Here is a 23,102-nt window from a genome sequence, read left to right on the forward strand (position 1 = left end):
CTGATTGGTAGTCAGGAAAGCCAAGCCTGGGGAGAGGATTAGGATGGGGGGCAGCGCACCGAAGGCCTTAGGGACTAACCAAAAGCAATGACGGGGGAGGCTCATTACTATAGACAGCTGGTTGGAAGAGCCGGCTCCTCCCTTCATTGTGTATACCTGGTGATTGTGAGCAGCTGGATGCCAGGCATTCATTTTCCAGACAGCAAGTGGCTGATTGGCAAGGGGCAATGAAGAACAGCCTGGCCTGGATCCTGTTTCCTTTGAAATCTCTCTCCCAGGGCTGGGAAGAAGGGATGGAAAGCATAATACTAAGGTATAAAATCCTGCCACAGGTTAAAGCAGAGCCAGAGAGGAAACTTAGAGGTTTCTGCACCTGAGGTCAGCACCACAAACAGCACCTAGGACAAGAGGCACCAGGAAAAGCTTATTTCAAAGCAGGGACCAAACACCCTAAAATGTTAGTTGGAGGACCCCCACCCCCATGCCTTCCTCATCCACCCACAATCCAGGGAACTGTGAAGCTGTGGCCATCTGGAAGCTTCCTACTTTAATGAGTTATCTTGATAACTAGGTGTGAAGGTCAGATGTTTCTTTACCTTTGATATCTAAGAAGTCTAAATCCTGGGGGCTAGTGTGCTAAATCTTATAGCAAGCAGAGAAATGTTTCTGGGGAACCATCTAGAAGAATTATGTTGGATCACCCTAAAAAACCCCAACTCAAAATATCATGTTATAGCTTAAAAGGGATCATGACTGGACCCCAGGTTGCCCAGAAACCGTGCTGATTTCTCATTGGAGATCTATCATCTCTATACTATATCTTTAATTATTTTCAAATATATTCTTAAAGTTTTTTTTTTGGCTTTTATATCATCTTCATTTCCACCTACCTTAACTGTTTCCTCTTCTCACTGGCCTACCCCTCAAAACATAATTGAAAGGGAATGCTTTAAAAAGTAACTCAGTAGGGGCAGCAAGGTGGCTCAGTGGATTGAGAGCCAGGTCTAGAGATGGGAGGTCCTGGGCTCAAATATGACCTCAGACACTTCCTTGCTATGTGACCCCCCACCCCCATGCCCTTACAGCTCTTCTGTCTTGGAACACGGTATTGATTCTAAGACTGAAGGTAAAGGTGTTTTTTTTTTTAAAGTATTTCAGTAAAACCAGCCAAACACATGTATTCTATATTATATTTGCAATGATCCCTAACCACAGTAGTCTTCCACCTCTGCAAAGAAGTATTTCATACTATCTTCTGCCCAAATTTGATCATAGAGTTCAGTTTAAAAATTTTTGTTGTTGTTGTTGTTTCTTTTTATATCATTGTAGTCACTTAGTTTGCTTGGTTCTGCTTATTTCTCTCCATGCTAGTTCATTACAATCTTCCCAATCACTAATCATTCAAAGTTCTCTGCCTTTTGGGTAAATTTTCCACCTTCCATAACCTCACCTCCCTCCTTTGTAGGTCAAAATCCTCTTGTTAGTAGCCAGGCAGTGAGTGACCTGGGAGAGACGGAGGTGGTTTCCAACTATGTGCTGAAAAATGCATGAAGCTTATATTGAGATATGTTCTTTCCCTTTCCATATTACCATATTACCATTTACCTATGTACATTTCATAATAGCTTGTAATAGCAGAAAAGACTTGGCTTGGAATTAGGAAGATTTGGGTCCAAATCTTGCCTCTTACTAGCTGTGTACTCCTGGTATGTTACTTAACCTAGGACTGCCTCTAGCAATTTCCTAGGACTTCTTTACAAAGTCATTGACTTGGAACCAACTCCTACCCTCAGGAAGTTTACATTCTAATGAGGGGGTCAATGTGTAGATAAAAAGCTATATATCAGTTATGTAGAGAATAGATAGAAAGTAATATTAGAGTAATATTATATATAAAATATATAATATGTAATAGAATAAAGTAATATTTGCATTTCAAAGGACTTGGAGAAGTCTTCTGATGATTATTTTTGAGCTGTGTCTTGAAGGAAGTCAGGGAAATTAACTTGACTTAGATTGTGATATACAGGTTTGTAATTATATGGGACACTGATTTGTATCCTTTGTGTCCTGCTCTTTGTTTTGACTAGAGTGGGGTTCTTTTCTTTACTTTCACATCAAGCACAATATGTCATTTTATGCAGCTCTTCTCATCCTGAGCTGGTCTTAGCTGATTAGAAAACCAGGTATCCTGCTTAGGCTATGGAGGGAGCAAGGGAGTTATAAACAACTGCTTTCTGACCCTCTTGACTTATTGAGTCCTGAAGTTATTATAATCTTGAATTTTTCTTTTCACAGAATCACAGATTTTTGGCTGAGATCTCTGAAGTCATCATAACACACACACAAAAAGAATCCCAACTATAGTGTGCCTGATCAGTAGGCATCATCTAGCCTTGACTTGAAGATCTCTGGGGAAAGAAAATTTCCCCTTTTTCCACTTTTGGGGCAGCTCTAATTTTTATTTTTGGGTAGCTAGGTGGCACAGTAGATAGAGTGCTAGGCCTGTAGTCAGGAACTCATCTTCCCGAATTCAAATCTTCCCACAGCCATTTAGGAGCTGAATGACCCTTGCCAAATCACTTAACCCTCTTTGCCTCAGTTCCTTCATCAAATGAACTGGTGAAGGAAATGGCAAGACACTCTAGTATCTTTGCCAAGAGAGCCCCAGTAGAGTCACAAATAGTCACAACTAAAATTATACAACAATAATACAAAAATCAAGAATATTCAAATTTCGTGGTTACCACTAGGATTTTTTAAATCTGGGTGTCCTTATTTTCACATCAAACTCAACTTACCCATTCTTGAATTCATCCCCCTTTCCCCAAATTTACCCCTCCTCTCACCTTGTCCACTTCTGTTGATGGTTTTGTCATCTCATCAGTTATCCAGACTTGAAATCTCATCCCTCATATCTAATCAATTCATAAGTTCTGCCAAATCTATCTTTATAACATCTCTCTTCTATTTTCTTCTTCTTACCCATATAGAAATAAATTTAAGTTTAGACTTTCATCATCCACCCCCTACCTGGATTATTATAATCATCTCCTAACTCACTTCTTTATCTCCTCATCTCTAATCCATTCTTCACTCAGCTACCAAAATAATCTCTGAGGTATAGATCTATATACAAACTCTCAGGATTATAGATCCATAGCTAGAAGAGATCTTAGAGCTATTGCTCCAAGCCCCCTCATTTTGTAGATGAGGAAACTGAGGTCAAGGGAAGTTGAGTTACCTAATACCACACAGGTTGTGTCAGAGCTCAGGTCATCCAAGTGGAATTAGAAACCTTCAGATGTTCCCTATTGTCAATAGGATAAATTACAAATGTCCTACCCCTTGGAGTCATTAAGAACCCATACATGTCTGGTTCCATCTTGTCTTTTCAACCTTATCTTTTTTTTTATTTTACATTTTATTTTTATTGTCATGCAAAACATACTTCCATATTGGTCATTTGTAAGAGCACAGTCAGACAGAACCAACCCCCCAAAAGAAAACCATAAATACACTTATGTGAAAGACAATTCCAACAATTCATCCTTTGGAGGTGGCTAGCATTCCTTACCATAAGTCCTTCAGGATTGTCCCAGATCATTGCTTGGCCAAGTTTTCACAGATTGCACACTATTTTTACAGCCCTGTCTTTAATAATACTAGCTGAGAGCACCTTAAGTTTTGCAAAGCGACTTATATGTGTTATATATCTCATTTGATCCTCACGAAAACCATGTTATCTAGGTGCTCTTATTATCTCTGTTTTATAGATAGACTGGGAGAACTTAAGTAACTTGCCCAGGGTCATACAGCTAGTATGAAAACTGTCTGACTATCTAGAGCCCCATCTCCTGAGCCATCTACCTGTCTTCATACATTTACCATTCCAGTCAAAATCAAACTTGACAAGCCATCTCCTACCTCCATATATTTGCATACTGTAACTCCTGCCCCCAATACATTAGCACCCCATCTTTGTCTTTTAATAGTTTCTTTCTTCTTGGTTCCACTCAGATGCCAACTTTTCCTGGAGGTCTTCCCTGATTTCTCTAGCTGAAAACATTCTTTCCCTTCTCAAATTTCCCCAGAGCACTTAAGTCTAAGTCTCTCCTTTGCTCCTTTACTCCTTACCATTTATATTAATTTGCTTATCATATCCCCAATCAGTAAAATTTGTCATTTTTAAATTTTTGTATCCTTAACACCTATAAAGTGTCTTGTCCATAGAAGATACTTAGAAATGATGTAACTAAATTGAAATGTCCTGAGAAATGAGTATGAGGGTTAGAAGTCAGAACATTATTTACATATAGTTTGCATAAATCTAAGGGTCATGCTTTATTTGCATATAATTTGCATCCTTAGTTGCCTACCCAGACTATGCTATCTAGTCTCAGGCTCGATATAGGTTAGAATATTAGGTGTCACCACTCCCCTACTTCAATCCCCAATTTAAGTCAGAATCAAAGAAATAAAAGGCTAAAAAGGATATTAGGGATCACCTAATTACAGTTTTTTCCATCTTAAAGAGGAGAAAACTAAAACCCAGAGAGGTAAAGGTGACTTGCCTAAGGCAACCTAGACAAATCTCTTCAAAATCATTTCAAGAGAAAATTAAAAGCAGCCCAGACAAACAGGAATTCAAATCTCAGTAGAGAAAACTATCAAACATGGGACAGTGTCTGTCTGGGGGCAAAACTTGCAGTTTGCCCTGTAGTCCTAATATATGGAGAATCCTCCCCAAATTACTTGGCATTTATTTTACATATTGTGCATGATGTTTGGGATTTTTAAAGTCATTTTTCAGTTGTGTCCAACTTTTTGTGACTTTTTGTGGTTCTCTTGGTAAAGATACTGCAGTGGTTTTCCATTCCCTTCTCTGGCTCATTTGATGAGGAAACTGAGGCAAAGAGATTAATTTATCATCACTTTATTATGACATAAGTGACTTGGCCCCGGGCAACTCAGCTACTAAATGTTTGAGGCCAGATTTGAACCCAAGATGATGAGTCTTCCTCCTTCTGGACCAGAAACTCTATCCATGATGTCACCTAGTTTGCCCAGGTGCATGGTACACCATGAATGCAAGGTGTCTGAGGACAAGGATATTCTTGTCTTTTTATCTCTGGCATCTATTTACTGAATGCACTATTTTCACATCAAACAACCATACTTAAACCTGAATTTATCTTCTCTCTTCCCAAACTTGCTTAATCAATGCTTATTAATTGATTGAATCAACTGTGTGTGTGTGTGTGTGTGTGTGTATGTGTTGGGGACTTTTTAAGCCATGTGGTGAAATCAATGGATTTCTCAGAATAATTTTTTAATGTAAAAAATAAAATAAGATTACAAAGGAAACAAATTATATGAAAATGTAGCTATCTAAAATGTATTTTAAAAAAGTTCAAAGATCTCTGCACTTCCCACATCCCCATCCTCTTTTACCTAGATCTCCACTGAGATAAAAAAGATGGAGCGTGGAGAGAGAAATCAGCTTGTCAAAACAGGAAAAAGGGAATTATTGAGGGCTCCCAGAACCAGCAGCTGATGTGGACCCAGCACAGTGAAGAAAACCCTGCCCACAGCCAATCTGCTGGCATCCTGGTCCGCAGGTTGCCATTCCTGATTCCCCGGATCTGCTTTTTAAACGGAGAACTAGAGAGAAAAGGAAGAGAAGGAGGGAGAACTCTCTCAGCTCCTGACCTGAGGGTGTTCATGCTCTTTGCTCTTCCACTCTGGCCCCTAGGAGCATTATTACCATTATTACTCTCTTTGTCAGCACTTGGGGCAGAGAGCTATTTAAAGCCCCTTCTTTCCCTTTTCTCCTGTCTCACTTTTCCAAGGGCAAGAGGGAAAGACAAAAGCAGGTCTCTGTAGCAGAGCCTGGCCCTAGCAGCCGCCCCTTGGCATGAGCAGTTTCGGGACAGCTGGGGGAGGCCTCATTTGCATAAATGCAAATCCATGCCACTGCTGCCTGTAATTTCCCTTCCACTTCTGCTCTATCTCTGCAGCCCCAGGTGGTGTTGGAAGGGTCCCCAGATCCTGCATCCTATCTGGTCTCCTTAAAGGGCATTTTTAAAATCGGAAGACGTTTTCCCACTTCTTTCCTGGGCGTCTTTCTTTCAGGGAGTCGGTGATTCAGGACCTTGGGACCATTGCCATTTCCCCCCCTCTCCTGCCTCTTTCATTCCTATTTCTTAGACTACTGCCACGGGGTCCCATAATACATAAAAGGTTAAGACCCCCCTTTGTGACACAGTCTAGTGTTTATTTATGTTATGGGAGATACACTTGGATTTCAACAATTTAAAACATAAAAATGGTTAAGGGCTAACATTTTATCAACATTTGATAAATACATAAGATTTCTTCTTATTATACAGGATACAATGGTAGTGCTAATGCCAACAAGGCATTGTGGATGTTAGTCTAAAAAATGTCACTATGCTTTATATAAACAACAACATGTGCTGCTGTTTAAGAATGTTGCCGATTGGCCCGCTTCTAATTATCAGCAGTCCCATAACATTTTAAATGTTATATCATGTCATATTATTTAGTTTGGCAAATGTTTCAAAATAAAGAAAAAAGTAGAAATGCCAACTTCACAGAAATCATCTTTTTTTAGATAACCTCTAGAGTCTTGTCCATTTAGATCATCACTAGAGTCTCCTCCAAATCTAAAAGGCTATGATTTCATGTCTTGGCTTAGTGATGGTAGGGGAGGAAGATGTTCCCCCCAAATCTGGGGGTGCAGAATTGAAGGTAAGACATCTAGGGCTGAATAGTAGAGGGTCCTGGAGCTATAGATGGGAATGAGGTAAACTTGGGCTCCACACAGACTATACCAGGAACCTCTAATAATAGATATTAATTTAAAAGTGGTGAACCTTAAAAATATTGTTAATTTTATCTCAATATTATTGGTTTCCTTTGTAATTTCTGTGTATTTATTTTATTTTATGCATTTTGAAGCATTATTCTGAGAAAGGATCTCCAGGCTTTCTTCTTAGACTCCTGATAAAAGGTTCCACAACACACAAACAGGTTAGGGTCCCTTGCTTAAGATCATCTCTAAAGCCTTTTCCAGATCTGAAATGCTATGATTTTATGTCTTGACTTTGCAGATGCTGGGGGAGGGGGTCGTTTCTATGTTTATGGAACTTCCTGCCCATTCTCTTCCTTTCCCACCTCCCATCATCCTAACAAACTGGAGCTGGCGAGATGATGACTCACTCCTCCCACAGCCAGATGCCCTATGTTTCCCTGGGACTAGAGACAGAAGGCAGGTTAAACTTCTGCCAGGGCTACAACCCTAACTGACCCCTGGAAAGGATTTCATCTAGGTCTGTCCCTTTTGTCTAAAGTTCCTCTGGCTGACAGTGATAGGGAAATAGAGCACTCCTGGTGTAATAATAAAAATAATAATGATAGTAAATATCTGTATTATGGGAAGCTAGATGATACAGTAGATAAAGTCCTGGGTCGGGAATTAAGAGGATTCATCTTCAACGAACTCAAATCTGGCCTTAGACATTTATTAGTTATGTGACCCTGGGAAAATCACTTACCTTTGTTTACCTCAGTTTCCTCATCTGTCAAATGAGCTGGAGAAGTAAATGGCAAACCCTCTCTGGTATCTCTGCCAAGAAAATCCCAATAGTCTGACATAACTGAAAATGACTGAACAACAACAACAAAAATTATATTAAAAATCTTTAAGGTTTGCAAAACACCTTACATATATTTTCTCATTTTGTCTTCAGAAGAACTCTATCAGGTAGTTGCTATGATTTCCCCTATTTTATAGATGAGGAAATGAGATTAAATGATTTGTCTAGAGTTAAACAACTGGTAAGTATCTAAGGCAGGTTGAGAACTCGAGTCTTCCTGACTTCAGTCTATTTTTTATTCACTATTCAAACGAATGGATTTTAAGTCTAAGGGCCTGGTTTGACCATAGATTTGATGTTTATTATCCATGTGACCTTCGAGAAAGACTGTTCCTTCTTCTGTAAAATGAAGCATTTGGGTTAGATGATATCCTTTCCAGCTCTGAATTTAATGACCCTTTGAGCATAAATGGGGGAGAGAGGAAGCAAATCTATCTGGGAATGTATTTATTTATCTGCTTAAATGTTGCATTCTCTCTCACTCCCCCCCCTTCCCCTCTCCCATCCACCCCAATATGCTCCTTGAAGGCAGGGACTATTTCTAGTTTTGCCTTTGCAGGTTCAAGTGCCCAGGAAAGTTACTCACTGAATTGAGAAGAATTTGGGCATTTCCTTATAGTCTTTGTCACTACCCAGGACAGGATTCTGTTGAATAAAGATTTCAGTGAGCAAGGGGATAAGGAAGCATTTATGTATCCTGATGTTCCAGGTTGGGTCACCAGGACCCAACAAACTCTTTTGCTGCTGGGGAGGTGGGAGGGAAACCCTGTTGTGAAAAGAAATGAGGGGCAGCTAGGTGAACCAGTGGAGATGTCTGGAGTTGGTAGGACCTGGGTTCACAACTGATCTCAGATACTAGCTGTGTGACCCTGGGTAAGTCACTTAACCCCGTGTGTCTCAGTTTCCTCATCTGTAAAATAAGCCGAAGAAGAAAATGGCAATCCATTCCACTATCTTTGTTAAGAAAACACCAAATGGGGTCAGACTGAAATGACTCAACAACAGCAACAAGTCTTCATGAACTCTTTGGCCAAGAAACTGGTCAGCCTTCAAGATTCTCTTGCACTGATGCCAACCAAAGGAAAGTTATCATTTGGGGAGAACAGGCACTGGTGGCACAATTGGAAAAACCCTAGAAATATACCCCTGGAATACTAGCATTAAGAAGAAAGGAGAAGAGGCAGATCTGATAACCTTTCAAAAAAGCTATCAAAGAATAATAGTTGACTATTGCCTTACTTATTATAAAAACAAGCTGTCTTCACGATGAGATTAATATATATATACCATAACTCTCTTTTCCCTTATATGTATCCTATTTAAATTAGTTTCATCATACAGAAAACCTTGATCATGAATGGTTGTTTAAAAATTTTGTTCAGTAGTTTTAATAAATGACAGATGAGATAGGTTTGTGTTTAATTGAATATGTGTCTTGAGTTTGGGTCATATTCTTTTTTTTAAACCTTGACTTTGTCTTAGAATCAATGCTATGTAATTGGGGTTAAGTGACTTGCCCAGTGTCCCACAGCTAGGAAGTGTCTGAGGCCAGATTTAAACCTAGGACCTTCCATCTCTCAGCCTGGCCTGTCTATCCTCTAAGCCATCTAGCTGGCCTGCTTGGCTTATATTCTAAACACAAACAATTTGCCCCACTTGTTTGTTTCTTTTAAAAAATTTGATTAGGCTTTGCATTTGATTAAGTTAGTCAAGTCTAACTTTTTAAAAATCAAAGGTATCCTCTCCAGCCTTAGTATCCTGGGAAATTAAAAAAAAAAGATTTATTCTAACCATCCATAAGTTATTCAAATAATATTTATTAAATGACTATTATGTGCCAGGCGCTGTGTTAAGCATTGGGGATACAAGAAAAGCCAAAGCCAAACATTAACAAAAACCAGTCCCTCCTCTCAAGGAGAGTTCTCTAATGGAGAAGACAACATGCAAACAACTAAGTACAAGAAATATATACACATGATGTATTAGGGGATAATCTTAGAGGAAAGGTACTAAGATGAAGGGGGACTTTAGGATGGGACTTTAATAGGAGAGGAGAAGGGGAAAGGGAAAATGGTAAGGGAAATGGAGAAAGGGAAAGGAGGAGAGGGGGAGGGAAAGTGAAAGGAGAGGGAGAGGAGGAGGAAAAAGGGGAATGAAGAAAGGGGAAGGAAAAGGAGAGTTGAGGGGAAGGGAAAGGAGAAGTGAAATGGAGAAAGAGGGAAGGAGAAAGGGAGGAAGAGGGGAAGAGGAAGGGGAAGGAGGAGGGGACAGGGAAAGAAGAATGATGAATGGAGAAAGAGAAGGGGAAGGGAAAGGAGAGGGAGAGGGAAAGGGAAGGAGAGGGGGAGGACAAGAGAAAAAGAAAAAGGAAGGAGAAGAGAAGTGAAGAGTTAGAGTGGGGGAAGGAAAAAGTTCCAGGAATGAAGGCAGCCAGTGAAAACACTTGGAATCAACATTATTAATTTATTAAATAATGGGAAAGTCTATTTAATAATCTTATATGACTTTAACCTGTGGTGTGTTTTTTGAAAAAGAAAATGTGGTTGGCAGGCAAAATCTTATTTGTTAACCAATGTGTCTTAGCTTATCCAAAGACAAAAAACGGATGCAGGTCCACAGAATTAAAACAAACACAGGCATTTCCAGCTTAAATAATCTAATTTTCTATAAGCCACACAGCCTAATTATACTTATTTGATTAAAGTATTGTTTTTCAATGATTGAAAGGCATTTCATTGTAGTTTGTTGTACAATAATACTGAATAAAGTTTATCATATTATATTTTTTAGTGTGGGTGATCTTTGAACGTCAAATGCCCCAAGTATCCTAGGCTGTTAAAGAACACAGATAAATTTATCTAGAAATAGGACCTCTTTTGAGTTGTTGGATATCTGGTGTGAGCTAAGTCTACCTTAGTTAGGGGTATGTAGGAGCCAGCTCCTACCAGCCTGCTAGAATACAATTAAATTTTCAGAGTGAAATCTACTCTTTGGAAATTGGTAGACCCTACAAACCAGGGCTTGATCCATTGTTTGGTTGATTGCCTCATCTTAAGAAAATGAGGGGGAAGCTAGGTGGCTCATTGGAAGAAAGTCAGGGAGGTCCTAGGTTTAAATTTGGCCTCATGTACTTTCTTGTTGTGTGACCCTGGGCAAGTCACTTAACTCCCATTGCCTGGCCCTTACCTCTCTTCTGCCTTGGAGGCAACACACCATGTTGATTCTAAGATGGAAGGTTAGGGCTTTAAAAAAGTGTTGGAGAAAGTGTGAATAATGCAGATTAAATTAAAAAACTTATTATAAGTTTTCTGATACTACCTGTCTATTAAACATTTACTAGTACACCACTGCTTAGTACTGACTTTAAAAATGTACCAAATTTAAAGTTTGCAGACATGTTCTATAGTATGTTTACAGTAGTGGTATTATAAACTCAAGATGAACCATAAACACAGATTTATAATGGATGAGATCTTAAGGCTTAATTCAACAACTAATTCCTCTTATTCAATACAAAACAAACAAAACCCCAAAACTTTCCTCAACTAGAAAATGGGACTCTCCCCAAAGATGTTGAAAATGAGCACAATTAGGGGCTGCCATTAAACCAGAATAGCCCCAGCAGATGTGACTCCTCCAGACTAGATCATCCATTAGGACGATGCCATACAAAAAGCCTTCGTCCTGGGCTAAGTAGGCATTGAAATGATTGTTCTGTCCAAGCCCTCTCCAGTATCTCTGGTGATAAATGATCATCCTTTGTTTCATGCCAGAGGCAGAGAGTGGAGTAGCCAGGGAAGGAGAAGGAGATAACTATAGACAGAAGAGGAAAATAAAGTGAATAATAGTCTCTAATTAGATAATTGGATTTCTGTTTGTGTTATAACATGCACCTGAGGAGATAATATTAGGGGGAGGGGAAGAGGAAAGCCTATAAATAAATTAAATCTCATTTAGGACCCCCAATTCAGTGAATGGGCATGGCAAATAGGAAGTTTATTAGAGTGGGTAGTCATGAGAATTAACCAAGAGAGTCATCAGAAAAAAGACAAAGGGATTTCTGCAATGACTTGGATAGAGAGTGGGGATGTTTAGGTTTTTGAGATACCAAATAACACCTATGTATATCTAAAGTATTTATTGTTCTCTGCCTTGCTGAGGAAGGTGAAAGGACTAGAGAAAGGCCATACCTCGACTTCCCAGGATATTCATAAGTGGGAAGTTTTCCTTGGAAGAAAAAGAAAGATGGAGAGAGGTTTAGGAGAAGCCTAACCTTGTCAGACAAGGAGATCAAGGAATCAGTGGCAGAGAGGAGGAAAGAGGAAGGACTCCTGAATATTTTTTTTCCTTAGCTAAATAATAAGTGTGAAGCTCTTCCTTTAGAGGGGAAAGCTGGGCCAATCAAGGTGAAAGCAATTCCTTGTACTCCAAGGAATGATTGTGTGGATCCATAGGTTATCCAGTAATAATCACCTTGTAATTTCTTCCTCTACAATACCTTTCATATAAATCTCCTTTCCTCCATTCACAAAGCCACTACCCTAATTCAGGTCTGTTTCACCTAGATTATTGCAATAGTCTTTTAATTGGTCTTCCTGCATAGTCTCTCTCTATTGCAATTCATTCTTCATGCAAAATACAATGTAATTTCCCTACAGCACTGGTATGACCTGTGGCCTCTCCTTTCCCCCAATAAATTCCAGTGGTTCCCTATTGCCTCTGAGTCAAAGAACCTGATCTGAATTCTGGCTCTCTTATTTGCCATATTAGCTAAGTCATTCATACTCTGAGTTTCAATTTCTTTCCCTATAAAATAAGGAGGTTATCAGGACTTGTTAATTTGGAGTTTGTGGATTTAAAAAAGTTAATATATATATTATATATATATTTATTTTTTAAAACTCTTACCTTCCACCTTAGAATCAATATTGCATATTGGTTCTAAGGCAGAAGAGCAGAAAGGGGTAGGCAATGGGAGTTAAGTGACTTGGCCAGGGACACACAGCTAGAAAGTGTTTGAGATCAGATTTGAATCCAGAACCTCTTGTCTCTGGGGCTTGGCTTTCTATCCACTGAGCCCCCTAGCTGCCCCATAAATGCATTTCAATGTAATTTATTTCTTTGATAATCCTATGCATTTTATTTTATGCATTTAAAAGCACCATTCTAAAAGGATGCCTGCCATAAGCTCCACTGAGTTCTCAAAGGGATCCATGACAAAAAAGGTTAAGAACCTCCAGTATAGATGATCCTTTCCATCTCTTAATCCTATGATGCTTAGCTGTCTCTTTTGCAATTCTCTAATGTACTTTATAGGTATTATAGCTATTTGTTTCTAAGTCTTATTCTTCTCAAGGTTGCAGACTTCCTCTGGTCTAGAGCTGTCTTATCAATACAGGTCATCACCTTTCATTTAACAGAGTGCTCTATACACCTTCAACAAGAAGTATCCAGAGAAAGAATGGGTGGTTTTGCTTATCTAATTGCCCTGTTTTGTATTTTAAAAACATGAATGTTTTATTTTACATGTAATAACAATTTTCACCCAAGTTTTCTGAAGTTATAAGATCTGCATTGTCTTCCTCCCTCCCTTTTCTTCCCCTTCCTGGAGATGGTAAGCAATTTGATCTTGGCTATACATGTATTACCATGCAAAACATATTTCCACATTGTTCATTGTTGTAATAAAATACTCATAAAACCCTCCCCCCAAAACCAAATAAACTAAAGTGAAAAATCATACACTTTGATCTGTAAGACCTTCTGTCTTAAGATCACTTCTATGTAAGGATTAGGCAATTGGGGTTAAGTGATTTGCCCAGGGTCCACAAGTGTCTGGGGTCATATTTGAACCTAGTTCCTCCAGACTCCAGGACTGACTCTGTATCCATTAAGCTATCTCATTGCCCCTAGGTATTTTTAATGCAGAAAAGTGGGTTTCAATTGATGAACAGCTGAACAAATTGTGATATGTAAATATAATGGAATATTAGTGTGCCACAGAAGAGGGTGATTTTAGAGAAATCTGGGAAGATTTATGTGAACAGATGCAGAATGAAGTGAACAGAACCAAAAGAATAATTTATACAATTAATGACTGTAAAAATGAACAATGTGCAATGACTTACGAATTCTAATTAATACAGTTACTAATCATTATTCCAGAGGAGCAATGATGAAGGCAATTCTACAGAGAGAAGTGATAGACTTCATATGTAGAGAATGAGACATATGCTTTATGGCCAACATTGGCATTTCTTTTGTTTCACTGTACATATTTGTTACAAGGTTCTCTCTGTCTCTCTCCTCTTCTCTCCCTTCCTCTTTCTCTCTCTGTGTCTCTGTCTCTTTGCCTTTCTTTCTGTCTCTCTCTCTCCCACCCCTTTTCTCCCTTCCTCTCTCTATCTGTCTCTCTTTCCCTCTTATCTCTCTTCCCCTTACTCTCTTTCTTCCCCCTTTCCTATTTTTCAGAAAAAATAAATGCTCTTCTACTGAAAAAAAAAAGAATTAATTCAACATAAAAATAGCTTGACTACCTCAGAATCCAAAAGACATGGGTTCTGCTCCATGTTGTCTATTGTGATCTTGGGAAGTTAAATTAAACCCTAAGTGCCCCAGGTAATTTGCTAAAACAATAAATTATGGGACAGGTGTGAGGGACCTGTATTTGAAGAGAGATAACTTCCTCACTAGGAGTTCCTTACATTAATGAAATGACAAGTTTCATCCAAAAAAAAAAAGTTTAATGGGGATATGCAATTCAGAATAGGGGAACAGAATTGTATAGAATCTGAGGACAGGGAGTGAAGAGTTACTTATTTTTAAAAATGCTTACTGTCTGTCTTAGAATCTATACTAAATATCAGTTCCAAGGCAGAAGAGCGGTAAAGGCTAGCAATTGGGATTAAGTGACTTACCCAGGGTCACACAGCTAGGAAGTGTCTTAAGTCAGATTTATACCCAGGGCCTCCCATTTCTAGACCTGGCCCCCTATCCACTGAGTCACCTAGCTGCTCCTGGGAATGAATATTTCTATAGCACCTAATATTTGCCACTCTGCTAAGTGTCTTACCATATTACATCACGTGATCCTCCTGAGGTAGGTGCTATTATTATTCCCATTTTACAGTTAAGGCAAATAGAGGTTAAGAGGCTTGTCCAGGGACACCCAGCTAGTAAGTATCTGAGACTGGAGTATTTGAACTTGGGTTTTCCTGATTCTAGGTCAAGTACGAGTCTTAGTACTTCCATTACTAGTTATATGAACTTAGAAACAAGGCAGAACTTCTCTGAACCTCATTTCCTTCATCTACAAAGTGGGGATAATAACAATCCCTGCTGGGGTTGTGAATATTAAACAAGATAATGCTTGTAAAACACTTGATAAACCATACAGTCCTATCGACATGTAGGGTGACAAAAGGAAGGATTTTCTAACCATTAAAGCTGCCTCAGAATGAACTGGATGCTTTGTAAGGTAATGATTTCTTTATTTGTGGAAGTGTGCAAGCAGAGGCTGTTGGGGTGTTTATAGAAGGAATTTCAGAATTGGGTGGATTCGTCTTACTACTCCCCAAATCTATAGTTCTGCTGACTTAGAAGTCCTGTAATAATAACATCACCAAATAGACTTAAGGAGAAAAAATATGCACACATATAATTTTTCACTCCAGAATTTCCCCATTCAGCAGCCTTTGAGGGAAGGCATTGCCGATCCATGACAACAAACAAACATTTGATGGAGGTGTTAACAGTCCAGTCTACATATTTACTGATCCTCGTGGGCATTGGTCAGTGGATAGACCTATGTATTTACAGTGCCGACATTCTCCACCATCCCTCCCTCTACACCATCTCCAAAGAAAGAGAAAGTGGAACATTCATCAAGAAGAAATCCGCATCTTTCAGATGGCAAGGGCTCCTTAACAATGGAACAGATTACAGAGAAGCCCATTCCTGGGAGCTCTCTTAACATCAGGAAACGTATGAGCCTTTCTGGAATGATTTAGGGGATGCCTTCCAAGAGGCAGGGGGATGAAGCAGATGACCTCTGGACATTCCAGTCTTATCAGTCTAGGAGAGCAAGGCTATGATTTATGTGTGGCTGGTCGTGTTCATGATTAAGCCATATATACACCCTGCTAAATACATATATAAAAATATATGGGACCATATTTCCAGGGACCCAAGGTTGTGTATGTCATATACAGCAAAATTGGACCTAGGATTAATATTGCTAAGGTCAGAGTGATCATTTTGGGTATACAGGAGGTGATATTTCATATGGACTCACCCGCTTCCCATATCTTAGTCCATCTATAATGGACTGGCAGAGAGAGATTATTATTAGGGAATAAAATACACTTACATACCACAGATGAATCATTTATGGAAGACACTATCATTAGCCAGGAATATGATTTATGGCTTTTAAGGGCATCGCGGGCGCTCTTTCTATGTGGCTCTAAAGCGTGACCACTGACCATTGAACACAACCAGAAGTCTTAAAACTTCTAGTTGGAGGTGAAATGGTCTATTAGCAATGAGTGGATTTGGGACAGAGACAGAGTTGGGGCCTCCAAGAATCCTTGTACCATAGACAGAACTGACTCCGGGGGCTGGTCCTTGGAAGGAAAGCAAATCAGTTTCCCTAATCAGAGGGAAGAGGGGAGGGTTAGATTCCTTTGTCCTTTCTTCCTTCTTCTGCCCACTCCCCTCCCCACCAAAGGAAGAGAGGTCAGCCTAGGAAGCAGCTCATTTAATATATGGATGAGAGGTCTGGGCCATTAACTGGTAAAGAGATGAGCCGAGCTCAGGGCCAAGGAAGTGGTTTCTTTCATAAACAGTAACTACAAGAAGGGAATATGAGTTTAGCAATTCTTGTGTAATCAGAGGTGCTCACTTTAATCACTACATTTACTTATATCTCTTGGTAAGGAGCTTCAGGCAGCCTGAAGAGGGTTGTGGTATTATTAATAATCTTTAAGTGAGAGATAGAGTGAACTGTCGGTACCCATTCCACAAGGCTAAGAAGAACAAATGGTAAATTAAATGGAAGAATCAGGTCTGCCTTTCCAAAGGTCCTGGCTCCTTTGGCCCAAGCCTTTTACCTCTCTCACCATGAAGGAAAAAATAATAATAGTTCACACTTTGCATATGGTCCTTTGTTGGTAGTTGTGTCATTTCAGTTGTGTCTGACTTTGTGATCTTATTTAGGGTTGTCTTGGCAGAGATACTGGAGTGGTTCTCCGTTTCCTTCTCCAGCTCATTGTTCGGTGCAGAAACTGAGTTAAACAGGGGCTGAGAATTGCTCAGGGTCACACAGCTTGTAAGGTCTGAGGCTGGATTTGAATTCAGGTTTTCCTGACTCCAGGTCTATTGCTCTATCTATTGTGCCATCCAGTCATCTCATAGGGTCCTTTATAGTTAACATGAAGAAATGAAAACCTAAAAAGGCACAGTGACTTGCCTTAGGTCACTCAGGGAGTTTATCCAGCTTCTTATCCTCAGAGTTATCTTCCATTCTCCCCTCTACTCACCCCCATATTATCAGTTGCTCTTTCTAGTTGATTATTTGCACTTTATGTCTGTTCCCATCTCTTCAGTCACCTGGCAGCCCCTAGACTATTGCACTGGCCTCCTAACTCTTCTTCATTTCTCAGGTATTTCCCATCTTTAATCCATCTTCCTTGCAGCTGAAGACTCAGGTAGTTCCACTGGTTTCTTATTACCTGTAAGATCAAACATAAACTCTTCTGTTTGTCATTTAAAGCTCTTTTCACAAGAAAAGCCTGAAAATATATAATATTCCCCTTTGTACACTCTATGGTCCAGCCATATTTATCTATTCCTTCCATAGTGGCATTCTTTTTCCGTCCTCCAGTTCTTTATTTAGTTTTTCCCCTGAGCTTGGAAAGGAAGGAAATAAGCATTTATATAGCACCTACTATATTCCACATGTCCTAAGCACTTTTACAAATATCTCATTTGATTATCGTTGCAACCTTCAGAAATAAGTGCTGTTATTATCTTCATACAGGATAGGAAACTGAGGCAAATAGGAGTTCTGTGATTTACTCAAGGTCACAAGTAGTCTACCTGGCTCCCAGCCCAGCATTCTATGCCCCCCCACTCCCCTGCTACCAGCTGCTTCAAAATACTCCCACCTAAGTTGTGACTCATTCTTGTGGTTGTTGTTCAGTCATATCTGACTCTCCATGAGATCTTTTGGGGGTTTCTTGGCAAAGATACTGGAGTGGTTCTCCATTTCCTTCTCCAGCTCATTTAACAGTTGATGAAACTGAGGCAAACAGGATGAAGTGATGTGCCCAGGGTCACACAACTAAGACATGTCGGAGGCCAGACTTGAACTCAGGAAAAAGAGTCTTCTTGACTTTTGACCTGGCACTCTATTCACTATGCTACCTAGATGTCCCAGTGGGGATACAAAGCCAAAAATAATACATAGTCCCTGTACTCAAGAACTTTATAGTCTAATAAGAAATCAACACAAGGTAATCTCCCAAGAGGGAAGCATTAGAAACCGGGAAATTGGTATGATAATGTAGGTAGTGAGCTTGAACTAAGCTTTGAAGGAAGCTAAGGATTATAAACAACTAGGTGGTACAGTACCCATCTAAACTGACTCTATACTTCCAGTATATAGAAAGTAGAGTAGTAGTCTCTCGGAAGCCAAGGATGATAATCAAAGATACTTGTGCGTGAAAGAGATTTAAGTGGAAAAGTCGGTGCACAGAGACAGTCCCACTCTCTCGGCATTGGAAGCCTGGGTCCAGTGGCATGAAAAATCATTACACCTGGAGATTTCCTCAGCTGCATCGGGTGGTTGTGTTGTCCTTTGTGCTCCAACACGCCCTAAGCACTCCACGATGCCTTGCTGCATCGCCATCTCAGGCATTGAACCTTCTTGTTGGTTTCTTCCACCTGTTCAGCCAAAACAGTCTTCGCATGCTGGGTGAGCAAAGCCCTAGTTCACCAGGGGTCGACGACAACCCGATGGCTACCCTCACAAGGTTTGGCCAGCCTGTCGAAGCCATTGCCTGAGGTGTGGCCACTGCCGCATGCTAGCAGCTACTGGGAGCCACAAGTGAGAGCTGGGTGTCAGTGGAAAATTTGACATCCAAACACAAAGAGCAAGAGAAACATGAAAAGGTAAATATGAAAGAGGGAAGAAAGGGAAAAGGAGAAAAGTGTTTTTTTTCTTTTATTCAAACTCTCTTCTATAAGGGCTACAATTAGATCAAACAGATATACTAACATATGGGGGAAATGTTATATGTAACTTTCAAAAATGGTATGCATTAATACAGTAATCAGAAGAATCATGCATAGGGAAAGATCGAGGCATTAACATGATTTTGAGGGGAAAAACAAAAATAAAGAAAAAGGGAGAGGGGATAAATGATGGTACTAAGATATACTTGAAGAAATAGAAATAAATTAAATAGAATAATCTTTGTCACACAAAGATAAACATGGGAAGGGGAGGGGAAAAATTCTCTTATAAGAAGGAGAGGAAAAGAGTGCTAATTGTTATTACTTAAACCTTACTCTCAGTGAAATCAACTCTGAGAGGGAAGAACATCTAGATCCATTGGGATCGTGAATTCTATTTTATCCAACAGGGTAAGGGAGAAGGGAAAACTAAGGGGGGCTGAGGGAGGAGGGAATACAAAAAGGGAGGGAAGGAGAGGGGGGAGGGGAAGGGAACTAAAAGGGAAGGGCCAGAAAGGGAAGCATAACAAGGGAGGGGACTAGAGGGACTGATTTAAAGTAAACCACTGGTTTAAAAGGTTATAGCAAAAGAAGAATGGTCAGAATTAGAGAGGATATCAAAATGCTGGGGAATTCACAAATGACAATCATAACACTGAACGTGAATGGGATGAACTCACTCATAAAACGTAGATGAATAGCAGAGTGGATTAGAAGCCAAAACCCCACCATATGTTGTCTTCAAGAAACACACATGAGGTAGGTAGATACTCACAAGGTCAGAATCAAAGGTTGGAGTAAGACCTATTGGGCCTCAACTGACAGAAAGAAGGCAGGAGTAGCAATCATGATATCTGACAAAGCCAAAGCAAAAATAGACTGAATTAAAAGGGACAGGGAAAGTAAATACATCCTGATAAAAGTGAGTATAGACAATGAGGAAATATCACTAATCAACATGTATGCACCAAATGGTATAGTACCCAAATTTCTAATGGAGAAACTAGGAGAATTGAAGGAGGAAATAGATAATAAAACTATACTAGTGGGAGATCTGAACCAACCACTCTCAAATTTAGAAAAATCAAATAAAAAAATAAAAAAGAGGAAAAAGAAGTGAATGAAATCCTAGAAAAAAATAGAGTTAATAGATATATGGAGAAAAATAAATAGAAACAAAAAGGAATACACCTTCTTTTCAGCAGCACATGGCTCATTCACAAAGATTGACCATACACTAGGTCATAAAAACATGGCAAACAAATGCAGAAAAGCAGAAATAATTAATGCAACCATTTCAGATCATAAGGCAATAAAATAAGGGTTCATGGAGAGCAAAATCAAAAATCAATTGGAAATTAAATAATATGATGCTCCAAAATTGGTTAGTTAGAGAACAAATCATAGAAACAATTAATAATTTCATTGAAGAAAATGACAATGGTGAGACATCCTTTCCAACCTTATGGGGTGCAGCCAAAGCAGTACTCAGAGGAAAATTCATATCCTTGAGTGCATATATTAACAAATTAGGGAGGGCAGATCAATGCAAAAGGAAATGCAAATCAAAAAACTTGAAAATGAACAAATTAACCCCCCCCCAGAAGAAAATCAAATTAGAAATCCTAAAAATTAAGGGAGAAATAATAAAATTGAAAGTGATAGAACTATTGAACTAATAAATAAGACAAGAAGCTGTTACTTTGAAAAAAAACAAAATAGACAAAGTATTGGTCAATCTAATTAAAAAAAGGAGAGAAGAAAAGCAAATTAACAGTATCATAGATGAAAAGGGGATCTTACCTCCAATGAAGAGGAAATTAAGGCAATCATTAATAATTTCTTTGCCCGATTATATGGCAATAAATATGCCAGTCTAAGTGATATGGACAAATACTTACAAAAATACAAATTGCCTAGACTAACAGAAGAAGAAATAGAATTCTTAAATAATCCCATATTAGAAAAAGAAATCTAACAGGCCATCAAAGAACTCCCTAAGAAAAAATCCCCAGGGCCTGATGAATTCACAAGTGAATTCTATCAAACATTCAAAGAACAGCTAATCCCAATACTATGCAAACTATTTGACATAATAAGCAAAGAGGGAGTTCTACCAAATTCCTTTTATGACACAAATATGGTACTGATTCCAAAGCCAGGTAGGTAAAAAACAGAGAAAGAAAACTATAGACCAATCTCCCTATGAACATAGATACAAAAATCTTAAACAGGATACTAGCAAAAAGACTCCAGCAAGTGATCAGGAGGGTCATTCATTATGATCAAGTAGGATTTATACCAGGAATGCAAGGCTGGTTCAATATTAGGAAAACCATCCACATAATTGACCATATCAACAAGCAAACCAACAAAAATCACACGATTATCTCAATAGATGCAGAAAAAGGCTTTGATAAAATACAACACCCATTCCTATTAAAAACACTAGAAAGCATAGGAATAAAAGGGTCTTTCCTAAAAATAATAAATAGTATATATATATATGTATATATAAAACCATCAGCAAATATCATCTGCAATGGGGATAAACTAGATGCATTCCCAATAAGATCAGGAGTGAAACAAGGATGCCCATTATCACCTCTATTATTTAACATTGTACTAGAAACACTGGCAGTAGCAAGTAGAGAAGAAAAAGAAATTGAAGTCATTAAAATAGGCAATGAGGAGACCAAGTTATCAATCTTTGCAGATGATATGATTGATGGTCTACTTAAAGAATCCTAGAGAATCAACCAAAAAGCTAGTCAAAATAATTAACAACTTTAGCAAAGTTGCAGGATACAAAATAAACCCACATAAGTCATTAGTATTTCTATATATTTCCAACACAGCTCAGCAGCAAGAATTAGAAAGAGAATTAGAAAATCACCTTAGACAAAATAAAATACTTAGGAATCTATCTGCTGAGACAAACACAGGAACTTTATGAACACAACTACAAAACACTCTCCACACAACTAAAACTAGACTTGAGCAATTGGAAAAACATTAACTGCTCATGGGTAGGATGAGCCAATATAATAAAAATGATCACCCTACCCAAACTTATCTATCTATTTAATGCTATACCCATTGAACTTCCAAGAAATTTTTTTTTACTGAACTAGAAGAAACCATAACAAAGTTCATTTGGAAGAACAAAGGATCAAGGATATCCAGGGAAATAATGAAAAAAAAATACAAAGGAAGATGGCCTTGCAGTCCCATATCTCAAATTATATTATAAAGCAGTGGTCATCAAAACAATTTGGTACTGGCTAAGAGACAGAAAGGAGAATCAGTGGAATAGATGTGGGGCAAGTGACCTCAGAAAGACAGTCCATGACAAACCCAAAGACCCCAGCTTTGGGGACAAAAATCCACTATTTGACAAAAACTACTGGGAAAACTGGAAGATAGTATGGGAGAGATTAGGTTTGGATCAACACCTCACACCCTACACCAAGATAAACTCAGAATGGGTGAATGGCTTGAACATAAAGAAGGAAACTGTAAGTAAACTAGGTGAACACAGAATAGTATACATGTCAGACTTGTGGGAAGGGAAAGACTTTAAAACCAAGCAAGACATAGAAAGAGTCATAAAATGTAAAATAAACAATTATGATTACATCAAATTAAAAAGTTTTTGTACAAACAAAACCATTGTAATCAAAATTAGAAGGGAGGCAACAAATTGGGAAACAATCTTCATAACAAAAACCTCTGACATAGGTCTAATTACTCAAATTTATAAAGAGCTAAATGAATTGCACAAAAAATCAAGCCATTCTCCAATTGATAAATGGGCAAGGGACATGAACAGGCAGTTTTCAGCCAAAGAAATCAAAACTATTAATAAGCACATGAAAAAGTGCTCTCTGATAATCAGAGAGATGCAAATCAAAACAACTTTGAGGTACCACCTCACACTTAGCAGATGGGCTAACATGACAGCTATGGAAAGTAATGAATGCTGGAGGGGATGTGGCAAAGTAGGGACACTAATTCACTGCTGGTGGAGTTGTGAACTGATCCAACCATTCTGGAGGGCAATTTGGAACTATGCACAAAGGGCTCTAAAAGACTGTCTGCCCTTTGATCCAGCCATAGTACTGCTGGGTTTGTACCCCAAAGAGAAAATAAGGAAAAAGACTTGTACAAGAATATTCGTAGCTG

The sequence above is a fragment of the Monodelphis domestica genome, chromosome 1 (genome assembly GCF_027887165.1).
Source record: "Monodelphis domestica isolate mMonDom1 chromosome 1, mMonDom1.pri, whole genome shotgun sequence".
In the NCBI taxonomy this organism is placed as follows: domain Eukaryota; kingdom Metazoa; phylum Chordata; class Mammalia; order Didelphimorphia; family Didelphidae; genus Monodelphis; species Monodelphis domestica.